Source organism: Pogona vitticeps, chromosome 1 (assembly GCF_051106095.1).
Source record: "Pogona vitticeps strain Pit_001003342236 chromosome 1, PviZW2.1, whole genome shotgun sequence".
NCBI lineage: Eukaryota > Metazoa > Chordata > Lepidosauria > Squamata > Agamidae > Pogona > Pogona vitticeps.
In genome coordinates, this window is record NC_135783.1 from 351865008 (window position 1) to 351878556 (window position 13549).

Consider the following 13549-nt stretch of genomic DNA (forward strand, 5'->3'; position numbering starts at 1 on the left):
GCTCCCTGATTTTGCTGCTTTCATGACTGCCTTTTGGCCTCGGGCTGCTGGACAAGGGTCTCTTCAAATTGGGAGAGGCCATGATGCACCGCCTGCCTCCAGGCTGAACGCTCAGATGTCAAGGTTTCCCATCTGTTGAGGTCCATTCCTAAGGCCTTCAGATCCCGCTTGCAGATATCCTTGTATTGCAGCTGTGGTCCCCCTCCAGGCCTCGTGCTGTGGAGAGGACACTCCAGCTTCACATACAGTGTCGAAATAAGAAGGGACGTAGCAGTTACCGGTTATAAGTATTTGCTCGATTGACGTAGAGCATGACACCAGGGCCTACTTCTGATAGTGGGAGAGGTCACTGCACCTTGCCATGGTCTGTTAATCTCATGGGGTGCATGGAGTTTAGGGTGAAAGCCAACAAGCAGATTGATAATCCTGCACCATGCAACATACATACATATATACATGTGTGTGTGTGTGTGTGTGTGTGTGTGTGTGTGTGTGTGTGTGTGTGTGTGTCTGTATGGTGAGAAGGCATATGCCACATTTTCCTATCATGAAGGGTCTTTCTCTTGTTTCTTGAGATCTGTGTGCTCCTAGATATGCCTTCCCACCAGTTTAGAAGCAGGAATGGTAAAAGGATGGTCAACCTGCAGATTCCTGCCACAGTTAGCTTCAATTTCTAAATGGTTTTCCAGGGGAGAGGAAGAATTTGTGGGGTTTGTCTCAGATGGTGATATTCCTCTTTGGCTAGCTTGTTCTGTGACATTATATAGCATTTGGAAGGAGCGTGGGATTATGAGAGTATGCTGTTACTAAAGCTCTGGTTAGCAGTGTGTGATTAGCTTTGCTGGAAAATATAAAAGTATCAAGTTTTCCTTAAGGGAAATTGTCTTAATAGATAACAGCATGTTGTACAATGTTTCATCAGTAATATTTGGACCTAAATTAAGAGCAGTCGTGGGATGGGTTGCTGATCCTTCCTCGTGATAAAAGGGAAATAGTTCGAGAAATATAGACCAGATGTTACCTTAATCCAGTCCTCGTGTAAGCAAAAGCGCACTATGAGACAGTAATAATATTCCTTCCTACCTGGTTCTAATTTTCCTGCTCTCGAGCACTCGCTCTGAAAAATAGATTAAACCGGCCCAACGTCAAGTATGAATCAGCATCGTCAAGGGTGGACCTGAGTGTAGAGCCTTCCAAATTCATGGAAGGGGTAGATGTTAAGATTCCAGTCCTTTGACAGGGGTGTTCAGAAAAATCTCAGGGTGATTTAATTTCTTGCTCTTGGAAGCAAACCTTTTGCTCAGCAAATGCCGAACATGGGTCCAAATTTGTCATCATCTTTTCAGGGCAGTAAAGGTGGCAATTATAGAATCCCCAAAGCAGGCAGGCTAGAGCTGAGCTTGGCCCAGCTCTTTCCACTTATGTAAACAACTCGATTTATTATGCCCTCCGTGGTGCTGGAAGAACCTCAGCTTTAGCTTGGGCCTGCACTAAATGGAACTTCAGAATCCTCTGGGGCTGTGTTTGAGGGAGAACAAGCAAGCGAGGGAGGGTTAGCAGTACTGAAGAATCCTAGAAACAGAAGAAAAAGGGAGCCCATGAATCACAGCGGCCGATCCCTACCGAAGCTCGTAATCCACAGCTGAAGCACCGCTGAAAGGTGACCATCCAATCTTTGATTAACAATTAGAGATGGGGACGGACCTCCAAAATGTTGGTTCGTTGTGGTTCATGGGTTGTCAAGGTTGATGACCCATGATCCACGAATAGCCGCAGAGATTTCTGACGAATCCCAAATCACTTTGTTGGTTCCTTGCCCTGAGCCCCCCCGTCCCCTCCCCACTGCCCCCCCTTTGTGCTGATGGTGGGGGCAGCGCGGGAATGGGAGCTGCCGTTCTGGCCAGCAAGCCTGCGTTCTATGGGCTGGGCCCATTCGGCAGAGAGAGAGAGAGCAGGCTAGCAACACAAATGCAGCAGAATTTTTTTTTATATAAAATCAAAAACATTTTAAAAGGACATGCATGGTGACAGTAGTTCAAAAAAGTGCCTGTAAAATTAACCACACATGCAGCAACACATTTTTTTTCCAAAAAGATTTGCAACAAAAAAAGTAGAAGCCTCTGGCCGATGGAGAAAAGATCTGCCGTTAGCGCACAAAATGATTTGCTAACGGCCATGCAGAGTGTGACTGCAAATGTATGATACAAACTCAGTGGGGGGGTAGGAAGGCAACATCTGTGACTGTGGCCGTAGTCTACTCAGTCTGTTAGCAAAGGACAAGAAAAGACAAAATACTGCAGCTCTTTAAAGGCTAATATTTTTTATCTCAGTGTGAGTTTTCGTGCATCAGAATCCACTTCTTCAGACACAGGAGTACAAATAATACGTTCTGTGTATTTATATGTGTCCACAAAACCAGGGGAGGGTGCAGATAATAAAGTGACAACAGTTCCTTAATGCAAGAATGGTACCGTTGAGCTGTTTATTTATTATTATTTATTTACAATATTTTTGCCCCACTTTTCTCCTTGAGAAGGACTCAAGGTAGCTTACAACACTGGTAGACAATATTTAAATTTAGTAGGACCTGACAAAGGCTATCAATTATAGGCCAAGTGGACTTGGGATAGAGATCAAAGTCTGTCAAGGGAAGTGCTCTAAGATGCCTTGATCTCTACTGAGACTCTTAAAGATGTACTGGATCCAAAACAGATCCAAAACTGAGAGGCTGAAGTGTTCTGAAACTGACTTCTCTGTCCTACAGGTTTATACTGAACAAGCACAAATCATATATGACCTATGGACAGCAATAGTGACACCCAAGTAACCCTTATTAGCACAGTGCAAAAGAAGGCAATAGTAAACCATTTTTGAGTATTTTAGATCTTGAAAATCATATGATGAAACAATACAAAATGAAAGAAGAGATAGTGCTGGAAGATGAGACTTGGGTACAATATTTTACAAAATGAGTGGTTAAAAAACCACTTAGGCTCCTTCACTTTCTAACTCCAAGGCTCATAACGATAACTGCATGCCATCAAGTTGATTCCAACTTATGGTGACCCTTCTCAGAGTTTTGTAAGTGGGGCAGGCTTGGACTTTGTAGCTTACTCAAAGCCACCCAGGCTAGTTCTTTTTCTGGGAGGGAAAAAGGGGAGTTGAAATCTCAGCCGCTGGGGTGTTCCAACTCAGCATGTGATTACCCAGTTGGAAAAATACATGTCGATCCATTGAGATTCACACCTGCGGAAATCCCCAAATTAAGTTGCTGTCGTCGTCCAGATTTGCAGGCGTCACCATGAGCGGAGCTTGATTTGCACTGAGCTCCAGCAACAGAAGCTGCTTAACAAGGTGCTACCGAGTGCTGGCTGGTAATTACCACCTCCCTCTCTGTTTCTTTTTAAAATTATCCTCCTAAGTTCTTGCTCCAGCGAAACTTTGTTCAAGCACTGAGTCGAAACCTTGGGGGGAAAATGGCTTGGAGACAAGAATGCTCGGTTGAGGGGATCTGACACCCTCACAAGGACCCCTTTGTTTCCGATCAGGTGATCCTACTGTCAGAAAGCAGACAAAAACAATGTTAAACCAGTTGCAACAAATTTAAACCACTCCTGCTGGCTGAACAAAAAAAAGAGACGATTCCCCACATGTAGTGCCTAATCCAACATAAATTGTGGGATAAATGGCTAATGTATTCACTCCCTCAGTGAGCTGTCCAGCCAGCTCCAGGGACTCATCATAGTCACTTGCAATATGTCGAAGCTGTGTCTAGCAACTTCATTTGTTCCTGTGTGGATTAGAAGGAAGGGACAATGGTCAATGGGTTTGTTGAACCTTGGCAAGCCATGGTCAACATATGCCAAGAAGGGTTGCAAATAAGAAAAGGAAGGTCCTCTGAGCACGTTGAAAAGTGTCTCTTCCTTGGAAATCAGGCAACATCTCCCCTTCTGCGAATGTTTGAAATGATTAATATGATTAAAAGGGACCTACTCTAACTGTGGACTTATTATGCTAAGCCATTTCCGATTTCTACTGCAGTCTGTAACATGTAATTGCTGAATGTGAAGAAATAGCAATCCTTTTTTAAAAGGAAATGCTCACATACCATTAAATGTTTTGTTTTTTGAAACTTAGAGATTTTCCAATGTTTTTAAAACGTTTGAAAATAGCTTCTTTTTTAATTTCAAGGGTAAGGGGAAATAAATCAGGATAATCTTGTTTTAAAATTGATTTTTTAAAAGTATGATATTTATATGGTATGTTCAAAATGTATAGATATAAAGATATACTGTATCTCTTTCTCTCACCCATTATAGTGGCAGAGGGCATGACCAGATGAAGATACAAACAATAGAAATGTTGAGTGAAATCCTGTTACACTACTCCACTTGCGTAACAGGAATTACATCATCAGCAGTGGCAAATTGGGGTGCAGATGGCTTGGACACAATGAGCAAAATCCTCTTGTGCACGTGTAGTTACACAATAGGATTTTGCCAGTATGATAAATTTGCATGAACCCCGAAACCTCAACAGGAAGACTTTAATCAGCAGCATTCTTCCTCTGCTGACGGCATAATGTTGTGCAGGTGGACCCTGCCAAGCGGTATTTTGGGTATTAATTGTGTAACAGACCAGTCCAAGGCTTGCTTTCTTGCTTATTTATTTATTTATTTATTTATTTATTTATTTATTTATTTATTTATTTATTTATTTATTTATTTATTTATTTATTTATTTATTTATCCCGCCTATCTGGTCTTGTGACCACTCTAGGCGGCTATTGCTGATAGGTCCAGTTTCTGTTGCATTGAGGTAGTAGCCTCATTCTGCCTAATGAGAGGGTTTGCCCCATGCCTTGATGTTTTTATTTTATTTTATTACTTTAACTTATATACCACCCTGTTAGTGCAAGGCCCTATTTGGGGCCTTGCACAATGTAATAAAATAAAACTGAGAAAAAACATAGTTTAAAAGAACTTATAGACTTAAAACCCATTTTCAAGCCTTTCTGACAGTCATTTGTGTTGTGTTGTGTGTGTGTGAGAGAGGACATATTTGGGGAGCTTAACCCTGGAATGGTATGTGGCATGGGTGGCACTAGGATATGAAGGTTAGTAGTCGGATCAGGTTTATTAACAATGACTGAAGATCTTTGACCTCCTGTCCACATTTTTTCTCTTTTTATTTTCTTACTGTATAGAAAAGGAACGTATAACGCCCATCATGCTGGGGTGTTTAGTAACCTATTAGTGCATTTATCTTTTCATAATTTGACAGGTGGAAATAGTAGCCCAACTTTTTCTTTTAATTATAAGGGATTCCAGATGTAGAAGGGGACACAAATTAAAAGCAGACTGACCCGTGCAACTTTTCAAAGTATGCCAAACTTCAAGGTATCTGCTTCTCATTTCAAAATGTTATTAAAGCTATTATGAAGAAATCCATATTCCAAACTCTGTCCTAGTAATCGACACTTTTAAAGCAACTGGGCAGATTTACAGTGTGTTGAAAAGAAAATTTGTTTTCAAGGACGACCTTGATAGTTCATTTTTATAAAAATGGATAGGCAGTCTTTGAATATGAAGAAGGTGAGAGAATAGCCTAGTCACTTCTCATTGTCTCTCTTCCCTCTGGCATCACTTTCCGACGGACAATTATTCCTATTTAGCACGGCCTTATGAACGTCTTGGTTGCACCTGCTGCAGTCCCATGAGGGGCAAACTCCCAGATACTACGATCATCGTCAATTTACTTCTTCGGATTTCACCTTTCATAATCTCCCCATCAGAAAGGCCACCGGGCTTGTTGGCTGGGAGATTCTGGGTGCTGAGGATCACCACAGGGAGATCCTGGAGAGGAATGATCAATACTTTACAGTGGTGCCTCGCTAGACGATGATTATCCATTCCACTGAAATAGCTGTTTAGCGAAATCATTGTCTAGCGAAAAGCATTTCCCCATTGGAATGCATTGAAACCTGTTTAATGCATTCCAATGGGGAAGAATCGTTGTTGTCTAGCGAAGACTGGCCATAGGAAAGCCGCTTTGCGAACCGCCGATCAGCTTTTTAAATAGCTGTCTTGTGAAGCTTAGGTCCTGAAAACACCCGTTTTGCGAACACGGAGGAAGCTGTCAAAATCGTCGTCTAGCAAAAATCAGTTTGCGAAGCAGGGACCAAACATTGTCCAGCAAAATTCCCCCATAGGAATCACTGTTTTGCGAATCGCTATAGCGATTGCAAAAAGTCAATGTCTAGCGAAAAAACTGTCATGCGGGGTAACTGTCTAGCGAGGCACCCCTGTACTTGTTAAGACCTCTTTCCATATCCCTCCTTCTAGGGAAGAGGCAGGCCAGAGGTAAGGAGAAAAATATAGCAGCCAGTGGGACGATATCGGTCCCTTTCGTCTCTTGAACCCTCCTGCAGTTCCTCCCTCTGGCGATCAGAGTCCAGGCTAATGACTCAGTTTTCGGACTAGTTAACTCAGGTTCCATCCCAGTTCATTACAGACCTGACTGGAACCCACTGCATATCTCCCAAGGACAAGCTTTTCAAACAAAGAGAGTGACCGTTTTCTTTCTATTACAAAACGAAGGGTGAAACAACACAACTTTGTAATAGTTTTTTAGGGCTGGAGGATGCGCTCCTGTACATAAAGCATGTGTGAACAATTTACAAGTGAGATACATATTTTTTTTAAACTCCTGCAGAAAGAGCATGGGGTTGGGTGTCAAGTGGTGCCTCGTTTTTGCCTTTTGTTCTCGTTATGAGTTGCCTACGAACGCGTAGTGATGTTTCCTGTGTCCAAGTGAAGCTAGACCCGGTATTTCTTTGCATTCTCCCCTGTCACTGGAGTGAAGTTGCACTTGATACGGTTCACCAACTGGAAGGATACAGATCCAAATCGCCTCTAAGTAAATGGGATTCATTCTGCTGATCCCCGTCGGCTGGAATCCAGCCTGCCTTCTCCTCTGTTTACTTTAGCTGGGTTACATTATATTGGAAAATTGAATCCAGAAGTGTTCACTTCATTCCCCTGCCCTACTTTGGGTAAAGAAACCGGTAGGCCCACGTCCAGAAGACATTATTCTGCTCCCCTGCTTTATGCTTGCCACTCCCCCTCAGCAAGTGGCTTGAGGAACCATATAAATGATGTGTTTTCCTTCTTAAAAACAACAACAAAAAACTACACAAACTGATCCCCCCCCCCAATAATAATGATAGCTGGCTGGTCTGATCAATGAAAGAAACACATCCATTGGCGTAAAGGGGGCTTGCTTCTAAAGCACAACTGTTCAGCATTTTTATCCTCCAGAGTGTGATTGAAAGGGTGAGAAGTTAATTTGGCAGATTCGCTTCTATGGTTTCATAATGTGTCTCTCCTCCTTTCCCGAGCCCCCCCGAGCCCCCCCCTCCACTCTTTCTCCCCTTCCCCACTGAAGCCCTGCTTTGCGCTTGCCCTCGTACAAGGCAAGAGCATGACCTGAAATGCAACTCTTCTCCCCAGGGCGCATCCTGAGCGGCAACAGCTTAGCTCAAGTGTTTCTCATGAGCCGGCATCTTGAGCACTTGATCTAAATCATGCTATTTCCTTCACAGTATGGCCCAGTTAACAAGTTAGTGCATCGACGGAATCTGCAGATGGCAGTTCAAAAGGGCCACGTCGCCCTACGAGATAAAGGCCAAGGCGGGGTTGCAGGGCTTTGCTCATTACTTGCATTCAGCTGGGGGGCTCCGGAGGGGTGTGAGGAGGAAGAAAGAACGGGAGGGGGAAGCCAGACAGATTTCTCAGAACAAGCCTTTCTGTGCAAACAACATTGGAGAGAGAGAGAGAGAGAGAGAGAGAGAGTACTCTTTTGGCTCAACACCCTGAGATTTTTAAAAAAACAAATTAGTATTGTTACTCATGGTGGATGTACGCATTCTTTTGTCCCGTTTTCCCAGCAGCTCGCATATGTTTTTCAACGGAAAAGCTGTGTCGGATGTGGTCTGATTGAGGCATAATTTGTGTGTGTGTGTGTGTTGCACATCCATCCTGGTATATTAATTTCCGTCTGTAGTTTTGGTAGTGGATTTTTGCAGCACTTTGTGAACCTTGGCCCAAATCCTGTTATGTTGCCCCATTTGAAAGGGTGAGTAATGTGATAATCAATGGCAGACTGGTGCTTGATTAAAAAATTCATTGGGGTGTGCAATGCTAATAAGGCCAAGTTGTTGTCTGAGTCCCTATTGAAGCAATAGGGACTTGAGTAACTCTTTTGGAGGACAACTGCCAGAATCTCCCGGTCGGCATAGAGGATTCTGGGTCTTATCTCTCTCCCCACCCCCACCCCCAGGGCCCTCACTCATCGCTCTCATTCATTGTCTTCCTTCTCTTCCTCCTCCTTTGGAACAGCTGGCAAAATGGCCGCGGCCCAGCAGTGGTGCTTGGCAGAAGGCCTCACCTGTTTCATTCTGGGACGCTGCTAGGCTGCCATGCAAGAAGTAAGGAGGACCCCAGAGAGCTGTCACCTTGCTGCAGGCTAGTGATCTGAGGAAGGCTGGTACTTGTCAGGGCAATGGGGATGCTCTGGGCCGCCTTGAGGCTCATCTTTGGAGCCTTGGGGGGCTCAAGAAGCAGCAGACCCTCTTGTTGAGGGGCCCACTGCTCCTCCCTTGACTTGCAACTTGGAAAAATGGGTCTGAGGCATGAGTCCAGTCCAAGTCTTTTAAAACACACACACATACACACACACCTGAGTCGAGTCTGAGTTGAGTCGCAGGTGCTATATAAGTCGGACTCGACAGAGAGTGGTCAGTCGCCATCACTGGAAAGAACCCACCCCAAGCATGGACTAATCCTGACAGTGGCTCAGCAGAAGTGACTGTATAAACCATGGGGGTTGGAGCCGCTTGAAAATGATTGTCTTAGCCAGCCAAACATTTCCAACCAAATCTGTGAACAGAACAAAGATGATAGTGGGGGAAAAAGAAAAGGGATAGAGATAAAGGCCACCAACAATGGGTAGTATTGCATATCATTTCCAGCTATCCACAAATAAGGACCAAACGAGACATTTACTTATTTATTTATTTTAACTTATATTGTTAGTATATTGTTAGAAACATGTTAGTATGAATGTTTTTTTTTTAACTATTTGCCACTGCTATGGTCCCCATCCAGTTTACTCTACTCAACCCTCAGCTGCCACTTGGCCCGTGTAGTGTGTTTATATTCGTATTCCTGTAACAGCATCCTTTTTGCCCTTTCTGGCTTTTGGATACCAAACCTGTGACTGGCATCAGCTCTGCCCAGGGGAGAGGTGGCAGGGAAGCCCTCTTTAGCTACAGGCGCCATGAAGTCAAGACTGTCGTTACTGCTTGAATTGGACTTTATTAAGATGAAGGGAAACAGGGCACAAGGATAGATTGACAGCCTATTGTACCGCAGGGGGCCAGATAAATCCCACTAGCTTCTCGCAATGTCCAGTTCTCATGTGAGTCTGAGTTCTAGTCACTGGGCTGGCACAGTCCACCGTCCATGGGTTGAGTCTAGTTTGTCATACTGACCTGAACCAATGGACACTCTTCAAGGAAAGCTGGTATTATTCGGTTGTTAGGGTCCTGCCCTCCCACTCCAGTCCTTTTTGCCCCTGGCAGCTCTGCTGAAGGTGTGCCTTCTGGTGCTTCCTCCATCTATGACTCCTCAGGATTGGGAGGTGCTATGTGTACAGTGAGACTCCTTTGTCTCCAGGGTGTTGGTTTTCATGGCCGGCTGAAGAGTGGTGGATCTTCTCCCCATGTCCTCATCCCTTAGTGGACTGAAACTAATTTCCTGGTCCAGTTGTAGAATATGGAGTCTGGTTTCTCTGCTTTCACTGCCCACTCCTTTCCTATTGTGTCTGTTGAGGGCAATATGTTCTCCCCCTCTTTCTCTTCCTCCTCCTCCTTTAAGCTGGGGTCCCGCAAATTCATCCCAGCCTCTGCCCCTAACCCAAGTATAGCTCATATAGTACCTCCACCTCCTTCCTTCTACCTGAGACCTCACTGTCTTGTTCTGTGCCCTCCTGCTGTCTCGGTCCCCATCAGGACCACCAGAGAGCATGGGGCAAGGGCAGATGGCGTGCCAAGAACAGCCAGAATGCCCCCCTCACAAAACCTGTATTGAAACTCTGGGGATCTCGTGGCGCAGTGGTTAAAACGCTGTACTGCAGCTAAAACTGTGCTCACGACCTGGGGTTCAAATCCCAGGAAGCCGGCTCAAGGTTGACTCAGCCTTCCATCCTTCCGAGGTCGGTAAAATGAGTACCCAGCTTGCTGGGGGGGGCAATATGTAGCCTTTATAATTAAAATTGTAAACCGCCCGGAGAGTGCTTGTAGCGCTATGGGGCGGTATATAAGTCCAATAAATAAATAAATAAATAAATATCTGGCTTGGAAGAAATGTTAGCCTGATGTTGTTCCACTTGATACATACAAGGGATTGAGTTTACCTAAAACATCTCTTGTAGATCCCACCCAAGATGATAGCAATTCTTCTTGGTGGCATCTGTGATTCATACTGATGGCTTGTTCTGGATCTGTGCACAGATCCTTGAAATCTTTCAGAGCCCAGAGAAAAATCTGTTAGCTCCACCACTTAGCACATGCACCTCGACCTGATGGTTAACTCCAGTTCCTTTTTGACGGTTAATGAAGTAGCACCTCAGTGGTCGCTCCAAGGTTTTTACTTACCTTTTCCAGTTAGCCTGTTCCCCCACTTTTCTCTTTCAACCTAAAAAAGAGGGAGAGTTGTTTTTTGTTGTTTACTGTGCTCCTGCATTTTATGCAGTTCAAGAGCTTCAAGACTCTTAAGAACAAGATCCCTCTCAGAGATGGACACGAAGTGCCTCTACTGTCTTGGAGAGGGTCCTCAGACATAGTTCTCCCAATGTTATGCCTCTGATGCTATCTCAAAAGACCATGTAACCATCACTTTTAATCTGCAAGACACCCCTCAAAATCCACTCTTATGGACTCTCCTAAGATTATATGACTTTGAACACCCAAGAGGAATCAGTCGAGTTCCACAAGCGTTGAGAATGTCACATTCACCTCCAAAAGACATGGTTTTGACACTGTCCGTGTTGAAACTGACCCTGTCAGTGTCAAGGAAAAGGAAAATACCTCCCAGGGAAAAGATGCATCTGAGAAATACTAAAGGGTGCAGCCAAACAAGGAGATCATTTTCCATTGGCAGAAGTCTGCCCCCAACCTCCCAGCTGAAAGAACGGGAAGAATTAGTCTGAGGTTGATATCAGAGGAAAATAAAGCTCTGTATCTTTCCACAATTACCTCTCCACCTCTGACATATTCGTCAGCATTGAGACATAGGGCACAAATATCAAGGGGAGAGCCTGCCTCTCAACCCACTGAGAAGCATGTTGAGACACATCAATACCGCAAGAGCACCACTCCTCGATCTTGAAAATCATCTTCTAAATCAGAGACCACCTGACAGTCAATTTCAGGAAACCTCCAAACGGATAGACCATCTCCCACCCCTTATGGGCAGATGGCAATGAGATTCAACTTTTAACCACCCCCTTTCTTCTAAGGAGTGTCGCCTCCATTTGACGCAGGTGCTGAATGGCCTTTCATGCAGCCCTGTACTGACTATCAAAGGGCACAAAGAATCAGACATACAGCCTTCCACTGTGCCAGGTTTTCTGTTCAAAGAAAGCATCAACACACATGCACACACACACAGACACACACACACAAACATCAGGGAAAACAAAACTGAAGCTGACTGACCTGTCTATCCCACATCCTCACATCTGGAAACCAAAGTCTAAACCTACAAAAGAAAATGAACAGTCCTCTGACACTATACCAAAATTCCACAGATACAGAAAAATATCTCTTCTCCAGAATCAGGACAAGAAAAATCTCAGGAATCGGACATTGGTGATAACAATCCTCCATCACCATCTGAGGATATTGGGTCTTTCTCAGACTTAATGTTTAGAATGGTGAAATCCCTGCAAATAGAATTCCACAGATTTCCTCTCCCAAAAAGACATGATTTGATTTAGATGCTGTCACCCCAGTCAATATAGCTTTGCGGCCATCATTGCTGGACCTGGTGAAAAAATCGTGGAAAAAGCCATCCACCTTCCCCCTCACATCCAGAAGGGTTGAACATTTATACAGAATACAAGATAACAAGGCTGGCTTCCAAGCAGCTGAAATGTTCTGTTATAAGGGTTGTTTAACAACAACACGACAACACAGACAATACCGATCGTTCTGGAGAAGATAGTATCAGTACCATCCTGGCATATCTCCGTTCAAAAGATGTTTCGTTCGTTCGTTTAGTCGTTTAGTCGTGTCCGACTCTTCGTGACCCCGTTCAAAAGACACAGGGCACCAAACACTTCTTTAGGACATTCCTACAGACGTTTGAAGTGGGGTAGCCCAAGGCTCAGTCTTGGGCCTGGTGCTCTTCAATATCTTTATTTATGACTTGGATGAGAGAGTGCAGGGAACGCTTGTCAAATTTGCAGATGATACGAAATTGGGGGGAATAGCTAATACCCTAGAAGATAGAAACAAAATTCAAAATGACCTTGATAGGATGGAGCACTGGGCTGAAAGCAACAGAATGAAATTCAACAGGGATAAATGCAAAGTATTGCACCTCAGAAAAATAAACCAATTACAGTTACAAGATGGGGGATATCTGGCTCAACAAAACAACGAGCGAGAAGGGTCTTGGAATTGTAGATCACAAGCTAAATATGATCCAACAGTGTGATGTGGCTGCAAAAAAAAAGGCCAATGCAAATTTAGGCTGCATTATTTATTTGTTTATTTATTTATTTATTTATTTATTTATTTATTTATTTATTTATTTATTTATTTATTTATTTATTTATTTATTTATTCATTCATTCATTCATTCATTCATTCATTCATTCATTCATTCATTCATTCTATTTGTACCCCGTCTATCTGGTCAGAACGACCACTCTAGGCGGCTGGAAGTATAGTTTCCAAATCCCGCGAGGTGCTGGTCCCCCTCTATTCCGCACTGGTTAGGCCTCACCTTGAGTATTGTGTCCATTTCTGGACACCACACTTCAAGAAGGATGCTAACAAATTGGAACAAGTTCAGAGGAGGATGACAAGGATGATTAGGGGGCTGGAAACCAAGCCTTATGAGGAAAGGCTAAAAGAATTGGGCCTGTTTAGCCTTGAGAAAAGAAGGCTGAGGGGTGATACGATAGCACTTTTCAAATATTTGAAAGGCTGTCCTACAAAGGAGGGGCAGGATCTGTTCTTGATCATCCCAGAGTGCAGGACATGCAACAATGTGCTCAAGTTAAAGGAAGCCAGATTTTGGTTGAATATCAGGAAAAACCTCCTAATTGTTAGAGCTGTACGACAGTGGAACCAGTTACCTCGGGAGTTAGTTGGTGAGTGCTCCAACACTGAGGGATTCTTGGATCATCACCTAGAAGAAATGCTTTGATTGTATTCCTGCATTGAGCAGGGGGTTGGACTTGATGGCCTTTGTAGGCC

The 13549-nt window shown here is 43.9% G+C and overlaps 1 long non-coding RNA gene across 3 annotated transcripts in view; it reads left to right on the forward strand.

The window, feature by feature from the left end:
- Positions 1 to 13549, forward strand: part of LOC144586247 (uncharacterized) — a 105388-nt gene that overhangs the window by 54767 nt on the left and 37072 nt on the right. The window lies entirely within an intron of this gene.